Consider the following 6,824-nt stretch of genomic DNA (forward strand, 5'->3'; position numbering starts at 1 on the left):
TTGACATCATCATCTTGAACCCTATTGGTTGTTATAAAAAAAAAATTGGTTTTGTACTTTTTTTTTCGGGCCCATTTTTTCTTCAAAAATTCTCTAATTTTAACTGTTAATTGCATGTAAGAATTGTATACAACAAAAGTAGTAAGTAAGATTGTAGGGAAATTATTTGCAAGAGTACAACTAGAAATTGTATATTGGGATGGTATACAATGTTGTACTGTAAGAACAATGCTTCTTAGTTGAGGCACAATAATGCCAGAATGGCATAATTTTTTGTACCATTGCCACATTATAGGAATATTGTAGAATTATGTTCAGTATTTAGCATAATGTTTGCACGCATATGACTAATGTTGTTCTTTTTGAAACCCCATATGACATATGACCATTTTAACATTTAAGCCCCATTTTTTTCTAATTTGAACACTAGCTCCAAATATTATCTTATAAATTTCAATTAATGAAAAAGTATTATTATAAATATTTTATTGCTAATTTTTTTCTTCTATATTTTAAAATTAAAATAATAATTATTAAAATTATACAATATTTCTAATTTATATAATAAATAATGATTCTATTAATCCAAAATCAGTATGCTTATTTCCAATTTAAATATAAAATAAACAATTTATAATGTAAAATAAAGAATGAGTAACCAAGGAAATCTCTAATAAAATACAAAAAATTTATTAAATTATTTTAAATATTTTCGACACAACACAACTAATTGTAAATTTATAACATAAAATTAAACAATGAATAACTTTTGTTTTTTTTGTTAGTAAAAAAAGTTCTATTAATTCTCCAAAATATTACATTTGATACTCAGAAAAACCTTTGCTCTCCAAGTCTCAATCCAACCAGATTTGTTGGCAAGGATAAGAATGCAAAATTTAACGAGAATCATGCTTCAGATAAAGACCATAAACTAACCAGCTAGATAGCCCAGAAAACACATGAAATGAAGAGACAACCAACCAACTTCACAAAACTGGAGGTACATTTGGTGCATTACTAACACTAGGACCAGGATGATCAAAATCTTGATGGGCATGAAACTCAACATGGGTGAGACGTGCATCCAAATCATCTAAATTGTCAATGGTTCACCTCTGGCCTCTTAGTATGGAAGTTATACCATCAAGAATGTCCCACTGATTCTGTTGCATATCATTAAGAAATTCAATCACTTCATTCCTGTTGTCATGGCGTTGTCCATGCATATCCTCCAGCGTGGTCAAGGTAAGATGAATTTGCATGTCAAGGAGTCGAAAGAAAATGGATAAATGACATGACCTGGGGATTGGACCAAGACATGCTCCAAGTATTCACCTAGCTCTAATTGAGCGATCGCCATGGCTTCATCCACACATGCCTGATTGTCTCTTCCCCTTGGTGCGCCATGAGGCTTCATCACCATCCAAGCCTCACCTCTCTACCGTGGCATAACAACCCAAACACTAGGGCTACCACACTGATTATAGTTGATGATTTTTTACGTAGACTCTACCTCTTGAAGCCCTAGTTGAAGGATGGCACCGTCAGTCACACCAAAATACACCAGCGCCACCTTAAGCCAGGTAAAATGCCCCCGCTTAACAAGTGCTCCAGGGTCACACCCAAGAGGAGACAACCTATTCTAGAGTGGACCCTTGCACTTCTACGAACCCCAAAGAAACTCTAGCCACCCGAAACCCAGAGCCAAAATTGTCTTGGCTTGTTACGCACATGCCAAACATAATTCACTAGAAAACAAATATATAAAGCAGAATTGAAACACACCACCACAGAAAGGGCCAGAAGGAACCAAGTACAAGTAGGGGAACCAATAAGAAACCTTACGAGTAACCTGCAAAGCATTTTCATAACTATCATATTTCCGCTCACCACAGGCCAAAAGAGCGCTTCAACTCCACTCAGTTTTGAGAGCCAACCACCAAGAAAAGCTTCGGGTGCCTTATCACCAAGGTCCCAAATGAATCGACAAATTCAACTATTAGAGGAACATTGAGAACCCTAGCACCAATAACAACTACCCATAGTAAGTTTTTCGAGAGAGTGGTCATGCACAAGTTGGTCACCTGTGCATACTCCATGATGTTTGCACCACCCTCCCTACCTCCCATAACCTAAAATAAAATATAAAAACTAGACATACCACCACCCTTTAAAACTTGTTGTGGCCTTCTCAAAGATTATGAGCCACACTTGCGAGTTGTCCATATCACCTCCCTTGTACTCACTGTCTATCATTCACACAAGTATATTCCACACCAGCCCACACTTCGTGATTCAAGGTCCTCCACCCCATCAGGGTAATGAATAACTTATTCTAGTATATAAAGGAAATCACTAATAAAATACATGATTTTTTAAAACTATTTATAAAATTTCTTAAAAAATCATGCAATATAATTTCAATTTATTTTATTTCATACATTTTTTCAAATAAAAATAATATTATTATAGTCATTATTATTCTAATCATCCAATCATTTTAAATATATATATATATATATATATATATATATATATATATTATATATAGATATTATATATATGTGAATAATTTAATTATTATATTATTGATATTATTTTAATTATATATTTATAATTTTTGTGGTAGATTATTTTTTTATAAATTTTAATTTCATAAAATAAAACAACTAATATATTGTTGGAGTAATTAACTCATATTTGTTTTCTTTAGAAATTTGTTAAATTTATTAGAATTTTTGGGATTCTATTTAAATGTGTGGCTGAGATATTTTCTCATCAAAATAATTGAGTGATTTGAGTTATTCCATCTATCTCATGTCAAGCTTAATATATAAATATGTGGAATAAGTCAAGCTTAATGTATAAATATGTGGAATAATGTTATGCGTGAACAATGTACTCTTTCCTATTTTCTAAAAGATACTCCATAAAAAAAAATAGGTATATTTGAAAGCCGCCAAAGTTTTGTTTCTTTAATGATAGACGGGCTCCAAATTAATATACGATGGAAATATGGCCTTCTTTTTTGAGCTTAAACAAGTCGTACAATACAGTTTGGATCACCCCAACCCTACAACGGATTTATTCCTACCCCCATTGGGGGAATATAGACGTAAATTCCTTTGCTACACATTTGTGCAACTAACAGTTTATGTGGTCATGACATTCAAATTCCATTCAAAGTCTTCGATGAAGAACAAAGAAACAAATTATAAAAACGGTTATTCTATTCAGGGGATTGTAAGCAAAAAATTAAGACACGATTATTGTATTCAGGCAATTGTAGACAATATTACATTATGCACGGCCTGAGGTGTATATACTCACTGCATGTTTTCAGGAAGCGAGCATACTCATTGCATGTTCTCAGGAAACAAATCAAACCTCGAGGGCTGTGACTGCACTTAGTCAGGGTATTCAACATTCTCGATAGTTGTCACTGAACCATTCTCACACAGTATGGCAAAGAGTGAGAGCATCAACTTCGCAATAGTGCAAAGACTTTGAAATAGCTTGCTCTTTAGGCTTTCAGGAAGCGAACATACTCACTGCATTCTCAGGAAACAAATCCTGGCTTGGGGACTGTCACTGCACTTCGTTGGAGGTCATTAGCTTTCTCCATGGTTTTCCGGGGACCGATTTCGCAACAATGCGAAGACTGGTTTGAAAAAGACGATCAAATATGGAAAGCTACGATATAAATTCAACTGAAGAAGAATTTACACTGGAAGAGAGCATAGGATTTTCAGGCATAGCCAAGCAATTGAAGGGTAACAGAGGATTGAGAAAGTCCTCTCCATTTCCTTCTAACATTTCGACAACCCTTGTCATACAAGGACGATCTCTGGAGTTGTATTGAATGCACCAAAATCCAAATTTTGCGAATCTTCTCTCCTCCTCATCTGCAACTTCTGTTTCCCCACCTCTCAATCTCATCCCCAACTCGCCGCTCTCAATCAGCTTGAAGGCCCACTCTGGGAAGTATAACTGATTGGACTGGTTTACCTGGACATTGATATTCTTTCTGCTGCCAACAATCTCTAGCAACAACATTTTGAAACTATAGACATCTGATTTATCAGTAACAGGACCCATATCTCTCGACCACACCTCTGGCGCAACATATCCGGGCGTCCCTCCTGGCACTGCGATCGAAATATGATCTTCTCCCTTCCCACATAGTTTTGCTAGACCAAAATCAGCGACTTTAGGGGTGAAGTCGACATCTAGCAATATATTTTTAGGTTTGATGTCGAAGTGTATGACGCGTTTTTCACAATCGTGATGTAAATAAGCAATTCCTTGAGCCACACCCAAAGCAATTGAATACAATAGCTCCCACCTTAAAATTTCCCCATTCTCTCTTTTGGCAAATATAAACTTCTCTAGAGATCCATTGACCATGTATTCATAGACCAATGCGCTTGTACGGCTTTCGAAGCAATATCCAACAGCTGAACCAAATTGATGTGATGGACCCGTCCAATTGTGATGAATTCTGTTTGACTGTGCCTATTACTATCAATAAGCTTGACCGCCATTAAAGCATTATTCCAAAGCTTTCCTTTGTACACCACCCCATAACCTCCTTCTCCCAACTTTTCTGCAAAATTTTTCGTGATCTTCTTAAGGTCTATGAGTGAATATCTGGTTGGCAATGGTGCTTCATAAGCATAATCTTGTAGGAATTTCTCTACCTTTTAGTAGAGCTATCAGGAGGTTGTCTTCTCTTCTTGGCATAAGACGTTAAGAACAACGGTACTATTGCTGTCAACCCAACTCCTCCGAAGATGCAACCCGCAGTGGAATGGAGAGATTGGTATGAATGTGACCTTTCTAGATTAACCCCGATGAGAATAGTGGAAACAAGATACAAGTTCACAGTGGTTTCCAATTGAAAGAAATCATAGCTACCTACTACAATGGCCAATTTTGTTTTCCTACCTGCAATGTGGCCATGACAAATACTATTTGTCAAAGCAACGATCCATAGTTTTTGCAAAAAAAATGAATACTTGACAATATTGTGAAACACATTGACATATATCCCTGTGTTCCAAAGCGATGAATGGATTGAGCATTTAACACAACATTGAAAAGCTTTGGTTGCGATTTGCCATGGGGACAAGGGAAAAGAAATATTGAACTTGGTTCTGAATTGTTAGAACCACAACTCCTGTGACTATCCAAACCGTAGTTTTCAATTTCGAATTAGATTTGATATGGAAAAAAAATCGTCATTGAAATTTCAATATAGGGAAAATTGATATGAAGTAGATATATTAAATATTAAAACTTTCAAAAGAATTGCATCACTTTTGCTCCTGGTTAACATGTTATTTCTTTTGTAATTTGAAACATTTGTTAATATTAATGGGATTGATATGTTGTTCTTGTATCTAATGTTGTATAATTCTTTTCAAACAAAATCATGAATACACAAAATTATATCCTTTTTTAAAAAGCTGATAAACCTGAACCTGAAATGAAATTTACGTGTTATTCCATGCCAAACCACTAATTCTCCCCATCTTAACAAAGGAAGATGGAAACAATTTTTTAATAAAGTATTTAATTTGTTACAAATGAGAAGATGTTTCAATATTGATGAAATGAAGAGGGCAAGAATTTTAAAATATTTATATTGTTACAGATCAGAAGATGTAATTTCAATAGTGATTAAATAGTGTGTATTAATTTGTGGGATTAAAGTAGCCTGGTTAGTGGGTGCACTACGAACTTTGTGAACCTGAACACAGCTTTATTCGCATCCCTAATCATCCCAATTTATCAAACCAAGACATTTTTAATAAAAACGGTGAACAGTTCCCGTGAATTATAGTTGAAAATAAATCTTTAGTGTAAGGTAAGAAATAGTGCCCGCGTATGGTGAACTATCCAAGCACGTTGGCAATAATAATCCCAACCACCGCAATAAAAAGCTTGACAGCAGCCATACCTATCAGACGTATTTTTGCAAGTTGCATCTCTGCTTGAAGATAGAAAGACTGAAGCTAGACGTGAACTATTCAGAAACTTAGCAAAGGCATTTAAAGAAGTTATGTACTTTGGAAAACAGATATGGGCAAGTATTTATTCAACCACCTTTGCCCACACTCCAGAAACACCTACGCGATTTTGAACACACTCAACAACAACATCATATTAATTATTTTGCTCTGTCATGAATTAAATGTAAAAATTGTATGCTGAGTTAAATATGAATGTAAAACTCATTTTGACTGTGTATAGAGGTTAAAGAGCAAGAGGGCAAAAGAAAAAGAGCACAATTCTGTGGGGAAAATGATGGAGCAAATTTTGGTGCGCGGGTGAAAACAATAGTTACTCTGTTTTACTCTGTGTTATTCCTCGTAAGTTTAAATCACTGTAACTTTTATTTTACCTGGTGAATGAGACGCAGTATCATGTAAATGTATTTTCATGTTTAAGAAATGAATACTAAGTTTTAGTGTGTTTCTCCAACCTTATTTTGTTTATCCTTGAGTCTGTGTAATAGCTCCGCGAAATCTAGGTGCGTGGTGCGTGAAGATAGCTCCGCGAAATCTAATTCGCAGTGCGCGAACCTAGTTTCGCGAAAGTAGCTTCGCGACACTCATAACTCTCCGTCTCTCCCCTCCGCAAAAACGAAAATTAAATTCCTAAATTTTTCTAACATGGTATCGGAGCGGGATAAACTCTGTTAGTGTAAAAACAAGTGTTTTTACTAAAAGTGAAAATTGTTTTGAGTGTGCATTGTTTTTTTAGCATATTTACCAGCAGGTATAAAGTTTTTTTTTTACCCTCAGAAATGGCAACATCAA

At 35.1% G+C, this 6,824-nt stretch overlaps 1 pseudogene; it reads right to left on the reverse strand.

Annotated features, from left to right (window-relative positions):
- Positions 1-3,693: 3,693 nt before the first annotated feature.
- LOC149175699 (LEAF RUST 10 DISEASE-RESISTANCE LOCUS RECEPTOR-LIKE PROTEIN KINASE-like 2.4 pseudogene) lies at positions 3,694-4,407 on the reverse strand (annotated as a pseudogene).
- Between the last annotated feature and the right edge of the window lie 2,417 nt (positions 4,408-6,824).

Source organism: Pinus tabuliformis, chromosome 4_1 (assembly GCF_031772625.1).
Source record: "Pinus tabuliformis cultivar Carrire ecotype Pingquan chromosome 4_1, CPIR1, whole genome shotgun sequence".
NCBI classification, from domain to species: domain Eukaryota; kingdom Viridiplantae; phylum Streptophyta; class Pinopsida; order Pinales; family Pinaceae; genus Pinus; species Pinus tabuliformis.